General features: G+C 51.5%; 1 pseudogene across 1 annotated transcript in view; it reads right to left on the bottom strand.

Moving 5' to 3' along the window:
- The window catches only part of LOC144770899 (alpha-2-macroglobulin-like), a 198,468-nt pseudogene extending 177,180 nt beyond the window's left edge, over positions 1-21,288 (bottom strand). Inside the window, exon 1 of the transcript XR_013599063.1 lies at positions 21,135-21,288. The product of XR_013599063.1 is annotated as an alpha-2-macroglobulin-like (transcript). The remainder of the gene's footprint in view (positions 1-21,134) is intronic.
- Positions 21,289-22,148: the final 860 nt, after the last annotated feature.

Here is a 22,148-nt window from a genome sequence, read left to right on the forward strand (position 1 = left end):
AGCCATCAACACCACTGACAAATAAAGAGCCATTTAGTGGCGGATTTGTACAAAGTGAAAACATTAAACCTGGAAAATACATTGCAGTTGGAATGGAACTTCGCATACTAGCAGTGCATTTTTGGGACATGTATTCTTTTGAACTATGGTAGTCACGTGACAACTCCGCTACATACAGACCAGCACGTGGTCACCTCACAGACCAGCAGCCTCACCTGTGGTCAAGGCTCATTTGGAGCCGAAACGCGCAAGGAAAAGACCAGAGTTTACTGGCGGTTAATTTCCAAGCCACATTTAACATTTTTAATAGGTGGAGTGTACGGTTTTCCTGGTAAATACTTACTTGGGCTTTGATAATGAAATTATGAGTATCCAGAAAGAAGAGAATCCCTTCCAGGCAGGTGTTTAGGCAGGGCTTTAAGTGGGAAAAAACCTGGGGGTGCTCTAAAAGGGGTGGGACAAACCTCGAAGGGGTGTGGCCTAAGTAGGGGCGTGGTCTAAATAAAGGTAACTAGTGTAGCAGTACCCCCTGCTCTGACAAGCCGTCAGCTCTAGGACTCCTCAGAGCCCCCCCACCCCCGTCCCCTGTGTGTGGCAGCCCAGGCTGAGACAGCCTCCCGGGCTCACACACAGCCGCACCAGAGTACTTCACAGGTCTTTAAAATACCATTAGCATGTTAATGATTATTTGTAATTTTTTCACTCCTTAGAGCCCCTGCATCTCCACACTTCCTACTACTGTGCCCACTGGTGTTTTGTTCAGCAGTGAAAATGCTCCCTCCTCCCCTTCGTCTCCCCGTGGGTATGCCAGTGGGTGCTTGTTGCCAGGACACTGAATAGCCCCTCGGTGGCTCTACCACTGGCGGTAAACACGCCGAGAGGCTTGAGGTGTTCCAAACAACTGGGCGATGCTTCCGGCCAGAGCTGCAGAACACGAAATCAGCCTGCTGTTCTCACACTTGCAAAATATGGCTGTCACATCCTCGTTATGATGCGGTCACATAAAATTTCCTTCTGTGCAAACATGTTTGTATTATTTCATGCCTAACTTTTGTTTGACTGGACTTTTACAAGCAAGTTTCCCATGATCAGAAGTAAAGAAGAGATCAAAATGTAGACAGTTTCTCACACGAAGTGGTTTAAGCTGCTAAATGATTCCACTTTAGTTACCATTGATTGACACAATGGTGCGATGAAAGCACACTACCGAGGAGTTGTGGGCACTCTAGTCGCGCCTCTGATCGAGCTGGTGTGGGGATGCCAGGGGTACTGGGAAAGTATTAGATTGATTTGCTTAAGCAGTGCGCGCTCATGCTCACCCCAAACACCAACAAAAACCGGGACGTCTGTTCACCCTGCCTTTGAGGCCCGAAAGTAGAGCCCCCTAGAGACCCGTTTCGAGGCCCGCCCAAAAACACTTGGGGTGCTTAGACCACCACTAAAAGCCCTGTGCTTAGGTTTTAAGTTTTTATTTTGTACATAGTATTTGCAGACTGGACTGCATTTTTTTGCGTACGGAGTACTTGGCTGCAAGTACTCCGTATGAAAAAAAGCGCAGTACAGTCTGCAAAAATGCACCTATGAGGAGGAGTTGGCCAACCCCAGAAGAGAGTCAGAGTGTTCCAGCAGTTTAGGTACACTCCTGGACAAGGCCCACACTCCTGGAAGCATTGTGGGTTGGGAGGGAGAAGGCTAGACCTGCAAATCTGCACAAATCTCACATGTAAACATTAGCAGGTGTTTTACAGCCTCTGGATTACTTAGGACTAAAGAGTGCACTTCCAGGTGCATAACTGAAGAGTCTGCAAAGGAAAGTGTCCCCCCATGGCAGGTACCCCATGTTAACACCCCCAGGCCCTCAGTTTATGGCCCGCTGTGCTAATGTTTCACATGTGCCAAGGAGAGAGGTGGTCTGCTCAGAAGGGTGGGGGCTTCAGGAGTAAACAGGAGGCAAGCGGGCGAGGAGAGGTGGACACTGTGGTGCAAGGACATTTAAGGGCGGTTGGGGGGATACGGCACAGGTGAGGTGGTACAAGTGGGGCCATGGGGGTGGGCAGATCAAGGGAGACAGGTGAATAGTAGGATGTAGGGGTGGGCGTAACTTGCATACTTTGCTGTAGCATAAATCAAGCAAAATTACAACAACATTACACAAGCTTATGCAGAACTATGCGAGCAGTGCAGCTTAGCATTTAGCACTATGTTCTAAGTAAAAATGCACCGTTGCATCCAAAATGGGCCAGAGGATGCATTTTATACTGCAAAAATAGTGCTAAATGCGACGGAGCATGAACCGTAACAGCTGCTTGCTAAATTGGTTGTCTGTGCTCCTGCGACAGGATTTGTGTGTCAAAATACTCAACTATGCAAGCAGGCGTGATCAGTAGCGGCTGGTGTTGTGAACTAATGGTGTTGGGTGGGTCATGGGTAGGCAAAGTCAACCTTGCCTGCAGGCTGCCAGCCGCGCGGTGCTTTTCTGTTCCTCTTCTCCAGGGACAGGCTCCCAGAATGCCCTGCGGCCAGTCCTGAAGCTACGCTCAGGTCATGAGAGCAGCTTCAGGATTGGCCCGCGCGGCCTCGATCTACGCTCACAGACTAAGTCTGCGGCTGCTCCCACCAACCCAGCAATGCAGCTGGGATGGAGAGGGCTTCAATGCACATGACGGTTTGGCCGGCGTGAGAAGGCGTGCCAAACGGTCATGCGCACTGAAGGTAGTGCTCCACCACCCCAGGAAAGGAAAAATAAAAAGTGTTTACCATAGTTTTCCCCCCCCCCTTTCCTGCCGTTGGGGGGGCAGAGAGGGGCATTGTAGGAGAGTGGGGTCTGCAATCCTATGGTCACCCCAGATTTTTGCTTTTTGCTTCACTGGTTTACGACTTTCCCTGGCTGTGGGCCTGCTAATCAGACCCACAGCCTAGCTGTTCTCTCTCTAAATTGACAACCATGTACTTTAGGTGCATTTACCAATTGGTATTGGGCCACCTTATCAGTCCCTGTACCCAGGGCATAGGTGTACGCAGGGCCTACCAGGGGCTGAAGCATGTATTATGCCACCCCTGGCTGGCCATCTAAAACTGACACAACTGGCTGCATGACAGCTGGGGCAAGGTGGTGTAATCACCCTTTGCTGTAGATATAGTATACCTATATCTAACCCTAAAATGGACACATATATTCCTATCAGTCACTCCTATGGAAGGCCTCATCAATCCTGAAGGCATAGTGCTTGGAATTATGTGAGATGGTGCTCTGGCATGAGCTGAGCCCATTTGCAGCTTGCGGAACCAAGTCCTAATAGCTGTTCCATGATAACGCTATACCATATACTCTTAAGTGCATTATCAACCTCGCGGTTAAATGCTAACTCTGGCATAACATTATCAAAACATATCGAGTAAGGTGTCATACGAATTGGAATACTACCCCCTCGCCAATTCTGGTGACGGGGGTAGCATTCCACCCTTCTAGAGGGACACGACATGTATGTAACTGTGAACCCCGGTTAAAGTTAACTCGAGCCTCAGCATCACAAAATGGATGCTGCCACCACAGACACAAGTCTGACCTCCTGCTGCTGGGAGTCCTTCCAGCGAGGGAGGCTTGGACAAAGGGTTTCCTGCCTTGGGAGGTGCTAGCACCACCCCAGACAGGATTTTGTGTATTGGATAGGACAGGCCTGAAAGGAATGAGACATGCCTGGGGCAAACAAGGTGTCTGTGCATACACCGGTTCAAACCAGTTGCTAGGGCATTCCTGCCCCAGCTCTGGTGGGAAACCGGAAAAAGGATAGGGGGTGTAGCCACCCCCCTTCCTGGTCCCACACAGGGGAGGGACCTAGTCAGTAGTGCAGCCCCCTTTAGGAGAATAAAGGTAGGAGCTGGTCCCATTCCAAATTAGCTTATCCTGAACAATTCTACAAGAAGAAACTCTGGACTTCGACGTTCTGCTCCACAGAAGACTGAAGAATCTCCCTTCTGGACAAGGTGTCCACCCTGCAACTGCAGGCACCATCAAGCGTCCAGCGGCTTCACTTTGTCATCTTCCCTCGAGGATCCAGACTTCAGAGCCAGACGAGACCCGGATTCCCAGACCTCTCCGACCTCTACCTACATCTACAGCAAAGCTGAGACCCGTGGGTGCGACGAGATACGTGGGACCGGCCATCTTGGAAGAAGCTGCACTTCGCTTCCAGCACGACTCCCGAGGTAAACTCGACCAAGTGCTTTGGGGATTGGGGATTGAGAAGCCCCAGCCCCTGCACCAAAGATCAGCCCTCCAGCTTCCACGAGATCTGCGTGGGGCCCTTCTGCTTGTTTGCTGCTCGACGCGTTGTCTGGTCACTTGCCGGCTGGCTAGTGGCCTTCTAGACAACAAACCTTTGAATCTTCACTGCTGTTCTGGTTGCTCCAGACTGGCCCTTGCTCCCTTCCAAAAGAGGGGCACCCCGGACTCTCCTAGTCCGCACCAGATGTCTTTTCGACTCACCGCGTGGGTTGCCTTTGCCAAGGCCTGTTGACTCCAATTCCGGATCCGACACCGCCGACAGCGAGAGCCTGCGTGGGACAGCTCGTGCCTCCATCCTGGTCGTCGAAGACACCTCCTGGTCCACGTGGCTGCAGAGTCAAGCGTCCACTCTTCACCTGATCACGACGACAGCACCTGGTTCCACACCGGTCACTGGCTAGTGACTTTGAACACTGTCCCCTCTGCTTTCAGGTCCTCTTCTTCACCGATCCACCCTTGGATCGCACCGGACATCTTCCTCCTGGTCACCTGCAGCATCTTTTCTTCCAGGCTCCATAGACTTCAACGCGAGAACCCGACACACTTTGACACCTATGCACCCGCAGCCCGTGGGTGAGGTAACGAGAGCATTTTGGTGCTCAAGGGTAGTTTAACTGTCCTAGTGTCCAGTTTCACAGTCGTTTTAGTCCTACCTAGTCAGGATTGTCCGTACTCACCTTTAACTTGAACTGTACTGTCCATAGACGTTGTTACGCATCTCGCGTGTGATTTCACACTCTGCACATGCGTTCCATGGGCCTCCTATTACTTACCTAAGGTGAAGATAGCGTAGTCCTAGCAAACCTCCATCCTCTGGACAGCTCCATTCTTTTTATCGACTTTCACATTCCACTTACTTAGTATATGGTTTTTCGTGCCTCTAGGGCACCATTGTAATTTTGTGCAACTTGTCGTATTTTTCAAGACATTGTCATGTGCTTAGCCCTCTGACCTCAAAGAGTTCAGAGGTGTTGTTATTAATAAATATACTGTTTATTTTCATAACCTGTGTGGTGTCCTTTCATCTGGTATTCAAAGGGTTATATTGTGGTAAAACAGCTGGCGTCACATGCCAAAAGAGTTTAGCCTAAGACTGCTTTGTCCATGCTATCATTAGGATAGCTGATCTATAAGGTTGACTTACAACCAATCCCCATAAGGGTTGTTTGGACTGATACAAGGTAATCACTAGAACTAGTGAGCATCATATATCAGGCCAACTTCTCACAGGCATAACATGTAAATACATATATTTTGTTAATTTCGTGTCAAAAGAGTAACACAAAATTACCCGAACTCCGCCAATAACTCCAGCATCATTCACATGTTGCCCAGGCCTAGTTGGATGTGTATATTCCACTTCAGTGCAGAAGACCCAACTGGCAGACCTCAGCAGTGCATAGAATGCCAGCCTTGTGTGTGATCCTGGGCACATGCTGCCAAGGCTGGAGCTGCCTGTGAAGCAGTTCAAAGAGCCCTGCCCGAGAGCAGGTAGCGCCCCCGCCTTCCCTATTCCCAGACAGGACTGGCAGGTTTCTCCTGACTGTGGGCAAGTCTGGGCTCCTGGAGAAGGTGCCCTCTGGGAGGGGAGCGGCGACTCAAGGTGGTATGCCAAGCCCAGCATTGGCAAACTGCCCCGACTGAGGGCACAAGCCAAGAGCTACTCATGATCAGGGCTAGAGATACACACTGGTCAAGGCTACAGATTCAGGAGACCGGCTACTGCTTTCAGCGGCACCACAGCAGGGGTCCCAACCTTTTCCATGCTCTGCACCCCAGGAAAGGTTTGATTGATGTCCACACCCCCTGCGCCTAGTCTCGCCAGATTCCTATTATGCATACAGTACATCCTTTCCCACTTTGTCACATCCCCTGCAATGCCATCTCGCACCCCCAGGGGGGGTGCTGCCCCCAGGCTGGGAACCCCTGCACTGCCCAGCCTACAGGTGTACTGGGGCAAACCCAATCCTTCTGAGGAAGCCCCCGACTAGTCCTGCCAGCGTGTGAACTCCAGCTCCAGCAGAGGACAGTCCGCAACAACGCTCAGAAAGCCACCAAGCAGCTTGGAATCAGTCTCGGCTGTGACTCCTGGACAACATTTAGAGCTTTGCTGGAGAAGAGACGGTTTACAGAGGGCACAGGGAGTCCAAGGATGAAAGCTCATACAGTCAGAGTGGCATTAAAGCTCAAACTGCAAGGGAGGACAGTGCTTCGGGTTAACGGCCGGTGGACTCCTTGTGGTCAGGGGATGGGCAACATTGGTGCTCCAAAGGCAGCAGGCGTGTAGATCCTGAAGGCCCACGTTGAGTCTGTCTGCATGCCTCCTGGTCGAGGTGGTTTTGTATGTTTAAGATAGGATTCAGATTCCCATCTTCTTGATACAGACACTTGTTCAAACTTAGGAAACTATTGAGTTATAGAGTGTCGAGGACAGGCCCGCCGCTCCCAGGTGAGGCTCTGCCGAGGACAGGCCCGCCGCTCCCAGGTGAGACTCTGTCGAGGACAGGCCTCACTCCCAGGTGAGACTCTGTCGAGGACAGGCCCACCGCTCCCAGGTGAGACTCTGTCGAGGACAGGCCCACCGCTCCCAGGTGAGACTCTGTCGAGGACAGGCCTCACTCCCAGGTGAGACTCTGTCGAGGACAGGCCCACCGCTCCCAGGTGAGACTCTGTCGAGGACAGGCCTCACTCCCAGGTGAGACTGTGTCGAGGACAGGCGCACTCCCAGGTGAGGCTCTGTCGAGGACAGGCCTCACTCCCAGGTGAGACTGTCGAGGACGGGCCCGCCGCTCCCAGGTGAGGCTCTGTCGAGGACGGGCCCGCCGCTCCCAGGTGAGGCTCTGTCGAGGACGGGCCCGCCGCTCCCAGGTGAGGCTCTGTCGAGGACAGGCCTCACTCCCAGGTGAGGCTCTGTCGAGGACGGTCCTCACTCCCAGGTGAGGCTCTGTCGAGGACAGGCCCGCTGCTCCCAGGTGAGGCTCTGTCGAGGACAGGCCTCGCTCCCAGGTGAGACTGTCGAGGACAGGCCCGCTCCCAGGTGAGACTGTCGAGGACAGGCCCGCTCCCAGGTGAGACTGTCGAGGACAGGCCCGCCGCTCCCAGGTGAGACTGTGTCGAGGACAGGCCCGCCGCTCCCAGGTGAGACTCTGTCGAGGACAGGCCTCACTCCCAGGTGAGGCTCTGTCGAGGACGTTCCTCACTCCCAGGTGAGGCTCTGTCGAGGACGTTCCTCACTCCCAGGTGAGGCTCTGTCGAGGACAGGCCTCACTCCCAGGTGAGGCTCTGTCGAGGACAGGCCTCACTCCCAGGTGAGGCTCTGTCGAGGACAGGCCTCACTCCCAGGTGAGGCTCTGTCGAGGACAGGCTCACTCCCAGGTGAGGCTCTGTCGAGGACAGGCTCACTCCCAGGTGAGGCTCTGTCGAATACAGGCCTCACTCCCAGGTGAGACTCTGTCGAATACAGGCCTCACTCCCAGGTGAGACTCTGTCGAATACAGGCCTCACTCCCAGGTGAGGCTCTGTCGAGGACAGGCTCACTCCCAGGTGAGGCTCTGTCGAGGACAGGCTCACTCCCAGGTGAGGCTCTGTCGAGGACAGGCCCACCGCTCCCAGGTGAGGCTCTGTCGAGGACAGGCCCACCGCTCCCAGGTGAGGCTCTGTCGAAGACAGGCCTCACTCCCAGGTGAGGCTCTGTCGAAGACAGGCCTCACTCCCAGGTGAGGCTCTGTCGAGGACAGGCCTCACTCCCAGGTGAGGCTCTGTCGAGGACAGGCCTCACTCCCAGGTGAGACTGTCGAGGACAGGCCTCACTCCCAGGTGAGGCTCTGTCGAGGACAGGCGCACTCCCAGGTGAGGCTCTGTCGAGGACAGGCCTCACTCCCAGGTGAGGCTCTGTCGAGGACAGGCCTCACTCCCAGGTGAGGCTCTGTCGAGGACAGGCCTCACTCCCAGGTGAGGCTCTGTCGAGGACAGGCTCCGCTCCCAGGTGAGGCTCTGTCGAGGACAGGCTCCGCTCCCAGGTGAGGCTGTCGAGGACAGGCCTCGCTCCCAGGTGAGACTGTCGAGGACAGGCCCACCGCTCCCAGGTGAGGCTCTGTCGAGGACAGGCCTCACTCCCAGGTGAGACTCTGTCGAGGACAGGCCTCACTCCCAGGTGAGACTCTGTCGAGGACAGGCCTCACTCCCAGGTGAGACTCTGTCGAGGACAGGCCTCACTCCCAGGTGAGACTCTGTCGAGGACAGGCCTCGCTCCCAGGTGAGGCTCTGTCGAGGACGGGCCTCGCTCCCAGGTGAGGCTCTGTCGAGGACGGGCCTCGCTCCCAGGTGAGGCTCTGTCGAGGACGGGCCTCGCTCCCAGGTGAGGCTCTGTCGAGGACGGGCCTCGCTCCCAGGTGAGGTACTCTTCATTGGTAGCTCTATGGGATTCTGGGCTGGGGGAGGTTTGCTGTTCAACACTTTCTGAAACTTTCCTTCACAGAAATCCAGTCTCTGACCCATGTACCCCACACCCCCCTAGACTCTTTTAAGTTTCCAACACTCAGAAAGGCCTGGGGTTGGTCGGCACCATTTGGATTTTTTCCTGGGCTTAGAAAACTGAAATTTATAGCACTTCAGAACGTCTTGCCTGGGGCTCAGTGGAGGGACCGTCTGTCCAGCAAGGAGCCAGGCTGAGTTTGGATGTTTCCTGATGCTTTGAAAATAACCCAAGCTGCACTGCGCCTCCTCTGTGCCATGCAGACGGATGTGCTGGGAGCTGGTTCCTGATAAAGGGGACACTGTTCGCTCCTCCCTCTGGAGGAGGGTGGGGGCAAGGCAAGGAGTCCCCTCAGTGCTCAGGATGAAGGGAACACCATGCAGTTCTCCCAGGGCCTCAGGCTTGGGGGCTGACGACCCCTCAGTCAAGGCTGCAGTGCGCACCTGGATTTGAAGATAAAGACTAACACAGCATAAGGTCTCCACCAAATTAAAGTGGTATTTCCTCCCAGTAGCATCTCTTCCTTGTCAGTCTTTTCTAAAGAATGTTACTTTGGTTCAACATGAATCAGTTCTTTCTTCACCCTCTTTCACATCAGCGCCTCCAGCAGTTTTGCAAGCGGAAGGGGTTTGTACATAACACCATTGAGACACAATTTCTTTCAGAGATTCGCTTGAGCAACGCCCTCTTGGGTTTCTTTAAGTCGCAAAAAAGAGGGTATCACTTCACCAACACAGACCCTACAAACCCATGTATGCGTGTGGTCCGGCTTTCACAAACTGCTCCCGAGGAGCATTTACCATAACTGGGTGTACACTGCCCATTCATATGGGTCCCTCACTGCCACACCTGGGAGGACTCCTCCTGGCTGGGTGTACACTGTCTATTCATGCGATACAAAAGGGGATGGGGATGACGGACGGAGAGTTTGAGCAAATCAAATCAAACACTCACCCCCAGTCAACAGATCTGGGTTTAATCCCTCACCATTCTTTAGCCCACTCAGCCACCCCAGGTCAGACATGGCCATATGCAATTCAGTCTGACCCTGTGCCTCATGGGAACAGTCCAGCCGAACTGCCAAGCCATGTCTTCCCTGGACCGGAAACAAGCATCCTGGGACCGGTTTTGGATTCATAATCCTCATCAGCCAGGCTATCTTGAATCCAGTGGCCAAGTGAGCACAGGGTCAAGACTGATTTGCATATGGCTGGGTCCAAACTGGAATGGCATGGTGAGCAAAAAACTATGGATTTAGGCCCAGATCTCTGTACTGGGGTGAATGTATGACATTGTTCTGCATTCTGTCCATCACCTGTTTTTGCATTTGTCACCCGAGTGGGACAGGTATGCCCAGACTTGGGTCCTGTGCTCTCCACGCCACTGGAATCAAGCTATCCTGGCTGATGAGGGCGGAAAGCCCGAAACCGGTCCTAGGAAGCTTGTTTCCAGTCGAGGGAGGACCTGGACTGGCAGTTCGGGCTGGACTGTTCCCATGCGGCACAGGGTCAAGGCTGATTTGCATATGGCTGGGTCCAAACTGGAAAGGCATGGTGAGCAAAAAAACGATGGATTTAGGCCCAGATCTCTGTACTGGGGTGAATGTATGACACTGTTCTGCATTCTGTCCATCACCTGTTGTTTTTGCCCATCCACGTGGCTCTCTCCCCGTCACACCTGGGTGGACTCCTCCTGGCTGGGTGTACGCTGCCCATTCATATGGGTCTACACCTGCCGCACCTGGACCTTAGGATAGTTACTTCCATGGTATATATTATTACATTCTTTTGGGTTTTCTTCTCTACCAGTCTGGTCTGAACCTTCTGACCAGAGAGCATGGCTGGTGCTATGGTTTCTATTGTTCACTCTATGGCTTTCCTGAGTGAACTGCTGAGGCACATGCTATGGGTCCGTGGTACTCCGTGTGGGCCGCCTGCGGCCAGGCAGACCTTGCTTGGCGGCCCATGAACCCTTGTCCTGCACAGCTGCTCAGTAGAAGACTTCCAGATGCTTGCAGTAAACACAAAAGAGGGACTCTGGAGCGTGCTCCATAGCAGCTTCACTGCAGGCACTCCAGTGGTACTGAAAGCATGGGGAGCGCGCTACGTGTGACGTCATACGCCTGCCTGCGCCTGGAAGCAAAGGTCCTTTAAAAACCAGCTGTTGCCCATTCACATCTGACTGAGAGCCTTTTTGCAAGCTTCCTGCCATCTTTGCAGTGGACGCTGTCGCCCACGGCCTGCTGTGTCAGCCGCTTGCTCACGCCAGCACTTCTTTCCCGCCAAAAGGAGCGCACGTGCAGCAGGGCCCGCCATTTAACAGGCAGTCCGCTCCCCACCTTGCCGCCCCCTGGCGGGATCATTTCTGCCAGGTGACCTCTAAGGTGAGGGTGTGGACCTTTTTTTGGCTGCCTGGAGCCTATTTTAGTGTTGATTTACCAGATATTAAAACTCGCATTGCCTGCAGCAAGCCCAAATACAAGGATTGTGTTAACATGCCTGATTTTTTTTCTTTTCGGCCTCCTGGGCCAGTCTTTACCATTGATGTGCCGGATATTAAAACAAACATTGCCTACAGCAAGCTCAAATCCATGCAATATTCCATACCTTGCAAAAAAAATCATTTAGAGCAGGTCTTTGCAGATTACTAGTTTACCTTGCAAACACGGCCCACTTTTTTACAGTCCCCTGGGCCTGTCTTTGCTGTTGCTTCCCCCCCCCTTTTTTTTTAACCTATCAAATTCACAAATTTGGGCCACTTTTATCTTGGTGCTTGGTCTATTTCCTGTCCCAGACGGACACGGCTAATAAAAACAAGCATTTATAATGCAATCAGTCACGCCTTTGGGACCTTATACGTATTTAGCTATGCAGCACATTAGCCTGGGTGCTGAAACCAGCGGCGGTGCGTCCATTGGGGCGTTGGGGCGTTGCCCTCCCAATGCACACCGCCGCCATCCGGACTGCCAATGTGTGCCTAAATCACACATTCAGGAACGAGTTTCTGGCCGGCCGTTTACTGTGCCGGACCAGAAACCATCAGGAATAGGGGGAGGCGGGGCTGTGCAGACACGCTAGTGCCGTGTCCTCTTTCGGACAGGTCATTTTCCTGCCCGGCGCGGACATGCGCACTAGCCTCCCCCTTGGGAGACCGGGGGTTGCCTCATGCCGCAGCCCCCGGTCTCCTAATGGGGCGGGGATAGGATGCGCCCACACGACCAAGGCAATAACAACAGCAGCAAGTGCCCCCTGGCACAGAGGAAACACGAGCAGCTGTAAATCCCCCCCAACTACCCTTCAAAGAGCAGCTGTAAATGGGGATTGCTCATTTATCATTCTGTTTTCAAACACCAGCATGACAGATTCTCAAAATACACGTGCTCTATCCACTATGCACTTTCCATTTTTGGTGAACGCCCCAAAAAAAAAATCTTTACTTTTTCTAAAGAAAAGTACATTTTTGTTTCAAAAATCCGATTTCATCTATTTTCCCCCAAATGTCAGCTTTCAATTTCCATAGACAATTGCATCACATTGTCTGATTCTGCGCCGTCAGAACAGCTGTTACCAGGACGTGCCAAGGATGTCAACATTGTACCAGCGCCACAAGTGTGCAGCGGCTGCCTACCCTCGTGCATAAACACCACACAGTGTCAGTCACGGACGTTAATATTCTAATGACAGCCACTGTTATGTGACATAAAGGCCACAATTAGCCCCGCGTGCTCATGCTCTGATGAGGATAGCCGTGCGACCCTTATGCTATGGTTCACCCAAGGATGCCCTATCACTGTCATCAGTGGACATAATTGTGCCAGAGTTGAATCCCTTTGGACATGAACCAGAGCGTGGCAGTGATGAACCAGAGGGCGGCAGTGATGAACCAGAGGGCGGCAGTGATGAACCAGAGGGCGGCAGTGATGAACCAGAGGGCGGCAGTGATGAACCAGAGGGCGGCAGTGATGAACCAGAGGGCGGCAGTGATGAACCAGAGGGCGGCAGTGATGAACCAGAGGGTACTGTGATGAACCACTCGATGTTCAAATTTTTTCTCAAGGGTGTTCGGGCATGCGCGCTGCGCTTGTGAGCTACAGTGCAGAAATCATTTTCCGCCTCACCACGTTCAAATGTCACCAGCCGCCACTGGCTGAAACATCTACTGTTCTTTAACATGTAAGCACCAAACTGCGTGACACACCAGGTACAGGAGCACATGGAGAGAATTATTGCCTTTCAGCGGGAAATGGTATAGTCCAAAGCTCTGTTTTTAATATAAAAATCAGGGCCTTCGGTGGTCATATCACTGAAAATACAAGATCCGATTTTTTTTTATTGCCTACGGGTGCTCGTGGAAGACAATTTCTATTGACTGGAATCTAGAGAATGCTAAAGTGATTCTGGTAATTTACTGACCTCTGCTGGTCGTTTTCTATCAAGAAAGTTAAATAGAGGCAGTTGCCAGAAATATAAACAAGCATTTGCAATGCAAATAGGTCTTGCATTTTTGAGTTTAACCTATTGCCATTGTAAATGACAATGCCTTTTATTTAGGTTTTTAAAAATGAAAACATAAACAAACGTCATTGTCATTTACAATGCAAATAGCTCAAACTTGATTAATTTGGAGACCTATTGCAAATGATGAAGAACACTTTATTTTTTAGGAACAAACTCCTGGTTTGGGAATTGCTTTATTTTGTGTGTAATAAAGACATTACATGCTCTAGACAAAAGAAACAGCATGCACTGGGAAGTACCTATCTCACAGGACCTATAATACAATCACCAAGCAACAGTAGTCTGCCAAAGGTGAGGTGGCCTTTACGCTAACGAAATGTGTAAACACACCTTAGCAAATCTGACAGGTTTAAAAGCGCAATCGTGAACAAGCTATAGCAATTCTGTATTGTTTTATTTAGCCTCAAAAGGGCTCAATTCAAGTCCATCTGGGGGGGGGGGGGGTGTAATGCAAAAAATCATTTATGTAGAGTTGATATTTTAGGAAGGATTTAAATAGAACTCTGCTCCTTGGGGACAAATGATTATTTCTGCCTGACCAAGAAGAGGTTTCGATGCTCCAATATATTTCTCCCCTTAAAGTACCATGATGTCCTATGGACATGCCACTTAATGCTGATAACCCTTAGCAAGCTGACAAAAAGTGAGCTGTGCTGTTAACTTTGCATATACAGCGCCTCGTCTCTTTTTGCTTCATTATTTCAGCATTAGTAACCAGCGCTGCTACCCTTTGTTTTTTGCAGTTTCGGTTTTAATGAAATGACAGAGGCGTGAGAACGTTGTTGTTCGAAAGCTTTGCCTAGCGATCCTTTTTTTTTTTTTTTTTTAATCAACCCTTAGACATCCATATGGCAAGCTATCAGGTTTGCAATCACTGTGTCCGTATTGTGTAGAGCAGGATTTCAGCATTACGCTATTACCCATCTGTTTTTGTAGCGGAAGAGGTGAATTTACACAGATTGTATTAATCAGGTTAAGATGGTCTTGAAGCAGGGTATGGGGGAGCGCTGGCAAGCTGTGTTCTATGGCCCCCTGCGCCAAGGACGGCTCCGCCAGTGATTTCTGCTGCTCTCCGGCTTAGCGTGCAAGACAAACAAAGTGAGCAGCGCATGCCCTCGCATGCAATACTATGAGACGTATAAAGGAGTGCGAATTCGGGCAGCAAATTACAGGAAAAACAACCATTTAAAATTCAATAGGACTCATTTACGCGAGACCTATTGCATTCGTTAAGGAAGTGCAGGCTTCCAAAAAAGAATGAACAGGAGGGAGGGGGGTGGGGAGGGAGGGGAACAAAATACTTTTTAAAGTAAAGGGGCCAATAGCCATGGAAGCATACAAATGACGACATGGCCGTGAGGCGGAGGGACTAAAAAGCCCAAAAAAATAAAAAAAAAAAAAAAAAAAAAAAAAAAAATCAGCATGCAGCATTTAGGATGAAAGCCAATTAAAAAGATGGGCGGAGCTTAAACAAAGCTTCCCCGCTATAGTGTATACTGCATGCCTCGCAAAGTGACAGCGCGTGTGCGATGCAACCAACACTAGGCGAGACCTAAAAACAAAAAAAGGGAAAGTCTCAGCAGAAAGAAATTCTGATATTTTACCGACCTCTGCTTTTTATTTTTTATCAAGACAGTTAAATTGAGGCAGTTGAACTGAAGAAAAAAAAAAAAAAAAAAAAAAGGAGGAGGAGTCCCTAAGGGGAAGCAGACAAGACCTAGGGTTGATCTCCAGAGCCCACAAAGTACATGCACATATAAGTATATACAAAAGAGGTCTTGAATGCTTGACCTACAGGAGTGCTGTTAATAATGAGTAGGACTTAATTACTGTGTTTGGGCCTCTGCAGAGCCTTAGAATTAGCGGTGTCACCCTGGGAAGGAGTCTGGAGGTTTCATCTGCTTCGAAACACAGCATTGTCTAGTAAGAGTCTCTCGAGCCTCCATGTAACCTATAGCGCTCTGTTGCTTCATATAGTGTGGGGAGCTATCCGAATGTCCATACGTAACACACTGGGACAGTGGTCGAAGTGCATTAAAAAAAAGTATGGGAACTGATGCTGCGCACAAATGGGGTCAGAGGGGTAAACGTGGGGTCAAAGGTGTGTCTAAACAAAAAAATATATATATTCTTTAACTTTTGGTCTTCCACCTTCAGAAGATTACCTATAAAATAACGAACAGCCTAAATGAAAAATAGATGCAAGCTAAGTTAATCAGTGGGAAAAGATGATCGTACATTATGAAACCTGTTAAGACACTGCAGAGGTCTGAGTTTCCAGAGAGACGCAGAATTGAACCTGGGTGGTGCTGTGGAGAACAGTGTGTGACATAACGCACTGTGAATATGGAAGTCGTTGTTTTAAACTTGCATTACACACAGTAGAAGACAAGGTGCTACCAAATGTGCAAAAAGGTTTATGATAAAAAGGGGGCGCCAAAATATAGATTTCAGTACAACCCAGACTATACATAGTACTTTGTAGGTCTCGCCTCTCAATGCGCATGCGCATTGAGCGGAGCGAGACTATAGGGGCTTAAACAGACTTTAACTACACTGGCGATTTGCTGCTGTGCCCGTGCGCTTTTAGCTCAATGCGCAAGCGCATTGAGCTAAAATGTGCGTGCACAGCAGCAAATCGCCAGCCATCTGTTGCCCAGCTTGGTGCCGCTCCACCCCCTGCTGCATCAAAGGCTTTCACGGCCGGCCGTGCTTTCAGTTTCACGTACGTCCGGCCGTGTCTCCTTATTTAACTTGTTACTGTTTCCTTATCAATTAATAGCGCAAGATTTAGAGCGTTAGAAGAAACCTCTCAATTAATATACACCAGCACTCCTTGTTCTATCAATCCAGAACGTTAGCAGCCTTAAGCTGTACCTTTTAGAATATCCAGCCCCTTGTTCTTGACCAATTATGTTGTAGCTTATAACAACTGGCCACACTTTGGGTTTTCCGTCTTTTTTCGAGCGGACATCAGCTGCACCTTTAAGAATATCCAGCCCCTTGTTCTCGGCCAATTATTTTGTAGTTTATATAAACTAGCCAGACTTTGGGTCTTCCGTTTCTTTGCGAGCTGACACCAGCCAGCAACATCAGCCGCGAAGCGTGAGACTGTTAGGAGGAATTCACTGCCCCTCAGGTAATTACGCCATTACGCAGCGCCCATTTGCCGTTTTTTTTACACCGGCCGTTTGCTTTTAGTTACACTGTGTTCTGTGTTTTTCACTTTCACAGAAACACGGCAGTATCAGCAACTTACATTTTACGGTTACTCATCAGCCACGCAGCGCAAGCTCGCTAGGAGGCAAATATTGCCCCGTAGGTAATTACTTCATCACGCTCCGCTTATTAGCTGGCTTTTTACATCAGCCGCCTGCATTTAGTCACACTGCGTTTTGGTATCTCTTCTCAGAACTTTGGCATTATCAGCAACCTAACTTCACGGCCCGTTAAAATGCCCTGCGATACATCCCGAGCCATAACCGGATTGTTGTTTAACGTATAATATAGTCAAACGTGGCGCTCGTGCCCTAATTATCAGGTAACTTCCGAAGCAGAGAGCAGAGAGCTTTATAGCTGCATTTGTCTTTCATGTTATTGTTAATCACTAGTAAAGCGTTTCCCCTTTTCTGCCCCCATGTAATGCATGTCCTCGTGTAATTCCAAACATCACAGCAAGCTACCAGCAGTACTACTTGTCCAGAATCTTTAGCCGCTTGTCTATCTCCTATGTATTGTTTGCAGCACACTGACTGAGATGACAAGTCCACCCCTTAGGTCTGCCACATTTGTCTGTAGCACACAGCCCTATGAAACACATGTTACCAAGGCGCACTTATCTTTTTTTCCCCTTGCTGGCTTTAGCATTTTACTATGGCTTCATTGTCTAAAGGATTTACTTTGATCTGCGATCCCTGTGTGCTTTAATGCAACAGTCCACTGTGAATTAGTAAGTCATGTGGCCGCTATGTTGATAACTATTTTGTCTGCTTTCTCTTTGTTGTGTTCTATACATTCACTTCACGCTATTTTTTAGGGGTTCTGAGGGCAGCGTGACCTGTCACATTGTAGCTTTTGCCATTCGCTTCATTGTCATTCCATCTATTTTCTTGGCGTTCCCACTTTCTGGCTGCATGGCGCAGTGACCCTTGCAGCCGCGCACCCACTTTGAAGTGTTTGTGCTGCGCCTTGAGTATCACAGGAAAGAGTCGAGCAGATAAATTGCCGACAGCAGTCACTCCCACCCCAACTTCCTGCGCTTTTGAAATGTGCTCTTGTCGAACAGCTCCGTGCTGATCAAAGCATCGCTTTGATATTCTTATCACAGTCACCTCCTGAACCAGCCTCCTGCCTTGGCAGGAAGCAGCCTTAATTGACACTCAGATGCAAAGGAGCCTGGTTGCTGTTATCTGCGTGCAGCTCCTGAGAAACATGTTAATTGTGACAGAATAGTCCACTTCTGGCAAACCGTGTTCCTATCTATTCTGTAGAATCAATATCACCACCACAGCATCACTGGTTCAAATATGTTCTCTCAATGTTTCAAGCTTTATTACAAATCACAAAAAGAGGTTAATTTTTCACTTCTGTTTTTGAATTTTCGACACAATAAAAAACACTAAACATAATCTTCACACAAGTTATTTACAAAACTTAAAGCTATTGACATTACAAATTAAATACATTATTTAAGTATTAATTATTTAAAAAAATTAAAAGCCATTGTTAATTGTAATATCAATACATCTAAGTCACGTAAATACAATAAATGTTGCATTACAAATGATATAGGTGTCACATTTGCGAAAGTTATAATAATTTATAAGACCAATAGCTCAAACTTTCCTAAGGCGAGACCTATTGCATTTCCAATGCTTGTTTTTTAAATGTCCCTTTAAAGCACGCACTTCTCAGCTCTGGTTCCACCCTTGCAACGTCGCTCAATCAAGAAGCTTCAAGTGATTCTGTGAATTAAAGCCAACACCGGCTTCCAAGCCCCTTTTATAATTACAGATTGACGAGTTGCGCAGATTTACATTTCTTTCTGGCATCAGGCACCCTGGCAAGGAGGCTTCTTTAGCTGTCTGCCCACCTTCGCTTTATTTATGCATTTGTATATAGCGCAAACAGTACCCATAGGTGTCGGAGCGCTTTACAATAGAGCGAAGTAAGTTACATGAGGGATTAAGTGTAGCATGGAAGTAGGTGAAACCATTTATAGGTACTCGTGGTGAAAGTTACAAATTGCAGAGCTGTCTGCAGTGGTGAGCACAGGTCAGCGCTGAGGTGCACTGACAGAGCTGTGTGCAGTGGTGAGCACAGGTCAGGGCTGAGGTGCACTGACAGAGCTGTGTGCAGTGGTGAGCACAGGTCAGGGCTGAGGTGCACTGACAGCTGTCTGCAGTGGTGAGCACAGGTCAGGGCTGAGGTGCACTGATGGAGCTGTGTGCAGTGGTGAGCACAGGTCAGGGCTGAGGTGCACTGATGGAGCTGTGTGCAGTGGTGAGCACAGGTCAGCGCTGAGGTGCACTGACAGAGCTGTGTGCAGGGGTGAGCACAGGTCAGGGCTGAGGTGCACTGACAGAGCTGTGTGCAGTGGTGAGCACATGATGCTGTCAGTGAGGGCTGAGGTGCACTGACAGAGCTGTGTGCAGTGGTGAGCACAGGTCAGGGCTGAGGTGCACTGACAGCCGTGTGCAGTGGTGAGCACAGGTCAGGGCTGAGGTGCACTGACAGCTGTGTGCAGTGGTGAGCACATGATCCTGTCAGTGAGGGCTGAGGTGCACTGACGGAGCGGTGTGCAGTGGTGAGCACAGGTCAGGGCTGAGGTCCATCAGCAGAGCTGTGTGCAGTGGTGAGCACAGGTCAGGGCTGAGGTGCACTGACAGCTGTGTGCAGTGGTGAGCACAGGTCAGGGCTGAGGTGCACTGACAGCTGTGTGCAGTGGTGAGCACAGGTCAGGGCTGAGGTGCATTGACAGCTGTGTACAGTGGTGAGCACATGATGCTGCCAGTGAGGGCTGAGGTGCACTGATGGAGCTGTGTGTAGTGGTGAGCACATGATGCTGGCAGTGAGGGCTGAGGTGCATTGACAGAGCTGTGTGCAGTGGTGAGCACAGGTCAGGGCTGAGGTGCATTGACAGAGCTGTGTGCAGTGGTGAGCACAGGTCAGGGCTGAGGTGCATTGACAGAGCTGTGTGCAGTGGTGAGCACAGGTCAGGGCTGAGGTGCATTGACAGAGCTGTGTGCAATGGTGAGCACAGGTCAGGGCTGAGGTGCACTTGCAGCTGTGTGCAGTGGTGAGCACATGATGCTGTCAGTGAGGGCTGAGGTGCACTGATGGAGCTGTGTGCAGGAGTGAGCACATGATGCTGTCAGTGAGGGCTGAGGTGCACTGACAGCTGTGTGCAGTGGTGAGCACATGATGCTGTCAGTGAGGGCTGAGGTGCACTGACAGAGCTGTGTGCAGTGGTGAGCACAGGTCAGGGCTGAGGTGCATTGACAGCTGTGTGCAGTGGTGAGCACAGGTCAGGGCTGAGGTGCATTGACAGAGCTGTGTGCAGTGGTGAGCACAGGTCAGGGCTGAGGTGCACTGACAGCTGTGTGCAGTGGTGAGCACAGGTCAGGGCTGAGGTGCACTGATGGAGCTGTGTGCAGTGGTGAGCACAGGTCAGGGCTGAGGTGCACTGACAGCTGTGTGCAGTGGTGAGCACAGGTCAGGGCTGAGGTGCATTGACAAAGCTGTGTGCAGTGGTGAGCACAGGTCAGGGCTGAGGTGCACTGACAGCTGTGCGCAGTGGTGAGCACAGGTCAGGGCTGAGGTGCATTGACAGCTGTGTGCAGTGGTGAGCACAGGTCAGGGCTGAGGTGCACTGACAGCTATGGGCAGTGGTGAGCACAGGTCAGGGCTGAGGTGCTTTGACAGCGCTGTGTGCAGTGGTGAGCACAGGTCAGGGCTGAGGTGCACTGATGGAGCTGTGTGCAGTGGTGAGCACAGGTCAGGGCTGAGGTGCACTGACAGCTGTGTGCAGTGGTGAGCACAGGTCAGGGCTGAGGTGCACTGATGGAGCTGTGTGCAGTGGTGAGCACAGGTCAGGGCTGAGGTGCACTGATGGAGCTGTCTGCAGGGGTGAGCACAGGTCAGGGCTGAGGTACTCTGATGGAGCTGTGTGCAGTGGTGAGCACATGTCAGGGCTGAGGTGCACTGATGGAGCTGTGTGCAGTGGTGAGCACAGGTCAGGGCTGAGGTACTCTGAATGAGCTGTGTGCAGTGGTGAGCACAGGTCAGGGCTGAGGTCCATCAGCAGAGCTGTGTGCAGTGGTGAGCACAGGTCAGGGCTGAGGTGCACTGACAGCTGTGTGCAGTGGTGAGCACGGGTCAGGGCTGAGGTCCATCAGCAGAGCTGTGTGCAGTGGTGAGCACAGGTCAGGGCTGAGGTGCACTGACAGTTGTGTGCAGTGGTGAGCACAGGTCAGGGCTGAGGTGCACTGACAGAGCTGTGTGCAGTGGTGAGCACATGATGCTGTCAGTGAGGGCTGAGGTGCACTGATGGAGCTGTGTGCAGTGGTGAGCACTGGTCAGTACTGAGGTGCACTGACAGAGCTGTGTGCAGTGGTGAGCACATGATGCTGTCAGTGAGGGCTGAGGTGCACTGATGGAGCTGTGTGCAGTGGTGAGCACTGGTCAGTACTGAGGTGCACTGATGGAGCTGTGTGCAGTGGTGAGCACAGGGCTGAGGTACACTGATGGAGCTACCCCCAAGTCTACACTGACGCCTGCCGCTTCAGTCCTGGTGGGCGAGCAGTGGAGTGGGTGAGCGGTGGGGGGGGGGGGCGGAGGGGGGGGGGCGCGGACTTACATGTCGGGCGAGGCCTCCTGGGCGTCGGCGGGCTGGAGCATCAGGAGCCCCGCACAGCACACGGCGACGGTGCACACGGTGAGCGTCCACATGATGGCGGCGATGCTCAGACACCCGCACTCTCTTCCTCCGGATCCCAGTGTGTTTGGCCCGGCCTCGGCCCGGCCTTTATGCCTCCCGCGGGGAGGGCGGAGCCCTGCGCCCTGGGAAGGAGCCAGTCCTGGCCCTCCCTGGCAGCTGGTACCTGCCCACCGTGAGGGCGCGGCGCTTCGGCGCTCGCTGCTGACATCTGCGGTCAGCGCAGGTGACACTGCAGGATGCGGGCGGGGCCAACTCCAGCCCTCCTCCTGCCGGGGTCGGTATCTTCAGCACCATCACTTCGGGCCATAGTAACACCTGTTGTTCGTAGCCCCTAGCAACAGCAGACGCTCTCTGTGTGAGTACCGTCTACGACCGGAAACACACGGCCACAGAAGACGACGGCTGCTTCTCCCGAAAGGAGGTATTGACAGCTGGGGGCGTGAAACAGGACAGCCACCGGACGGCCACGTGTCACCAGGAAGCAGTGCAAAGTGACAGGTGTTTGTTTACCAGCACGGTGCATTCTGGGAGTTGTGGTCCTGCTGACTTAGGCTGGCCCAATGGATCCACTGAAAGAAAAACCCGGATCTGGAGCTTCCCGCCCTTGCTGACACGGAGTTACTTTCTTGCTTCCCCCCTTAGGGAGGGAGGAGGGTGTGTGTGTGTGTGGGGGGGGGGGGGGGGGAGCGGGGTTATCTAACCCCGCTGCGATCCATCTCTCACCCCTGAGTGTGTGAAAACCCGACTGGCAGGAGTGTTGGGCAATGCCACTTCCTGCACCTTTCTTCCCACATTGCGCAAGGCCCGGTGCGTCTGCACCCGGCGGCGGGGCTGGCACACCGTGTGCTTTTAATCACGGCCTGTGCACCGTGCAACCCTCAGTTCACACGTCAGAGTCGCACCTGCTCTCTGCTCGCCGTGTCACACCTTCAT

The sequence above is a fragment of the Lissotriton helveticus genome, chromosome 7, assembly GCF_964261635.1.
Source record: "Lissotriton helveticus chromosome 7, aLisHel1.1, whole genome shotgun sequence".
NCBI lineage: Eukaryota > Metazoa > Chordata > Amphibia > Caudata > Salamandridae > Lissotriton > Lissotriton helveticus.